This window comes from Mastomys coucha, unplaced genomic scaffold (genome assembly GCF_008632895.1).
Source record: "Mastomys coucha isolate ucsf_1 unplaced genomic scaffold, UCSF_Mcou_1 pScaffold6, whole genome shotgun sequence".
In the NCBI taxonomy this organism is placed as follows: Eukaryota; Metazoa; Chordata; class Mammalia; order Rodentia; family Muridae; genus Mastomys; species Mastomys coucha.
Window position 1 is genome coordinate 124,592,187 of NW_022196912.1, and position 759 is coordinate 124,592,945.

The 759-nt window shown below is 41.9% G+C and overlaps 1 long non-coding RNA gene across 1 annotated transcript in view; it reads left to right on the plus strand.

Annotated features, from left to right (window-relative positions):
• LOC116079998 overlaps positions 1-759 on the plus strand; it is a 3,316-nt gene that overhangs the window by 666 nt on the left and 1,891 nt on the right. The window lies entirely within an intron of this gene.

Below are 759 nucleotides of genomic sequence, written 5' to 3' on the forward strand. Positions count from 1 at the left end.
AAAAAAAAAAAAAAAAAGAAAGAAAGAAAGAAAAAGAAAAGAAAAAGAAAAATCCTCACCCCAAGGGGTGGCAGTGAAGCTTAAATGAGATGTCCCTGGTGCTCCACTCAATTCCTAGGGGCTCTCTCCTGAGGCCTGACAGGGTCTGTCACACCGCAAGTACTTAATAAATGTTTGCCAAAAGCCAGAGGATATTAGCTGTCACCTGCATGCCTGTCACCTCTGTATCATTCCTATTTGTCTAGGGGCAAGCCTGATTTTAAGTATTGAGGATTCAGGACAAAGTTTACCCTTTGACCCAACTAAACAGGCAGATGGAAGAAGCGTTTTTTGCTGACTTGAGCAGTAGAAGTCATATGCCCTGTTGGAGTCCCAGAGTAGCAAAGGGCTTTGTCAAGGCCACCTACTGGTGGGCCCCTGAACTCAGACACCACCAGGCCATGGCTTCTACTCCCAGTGCTTCTGCTATACCCAGAAGAAATTGGGCCCAAAGGGTTTCAACATGTACATATTTTATGGAGGGGTGTGTTTCAAACCTGCCCTTGGAGCAACTGATGTGTTTTAGCAAATTAGAAGCAACATCTGAAGAGCCCTTCTATTTGTCTTTTTTCTTTTCTAACAGTTTTTTAATATTGTGCAGTGAAATTTAAATTCTGATTTCCATTTCTCCATTTAACCCCAAGCCCAGAATTCACAAGTAGGACTTCTATCTATATGGAAAGCATTTTGCCTTCCCGTGCCTTTTTTTTTTTTTTTTTT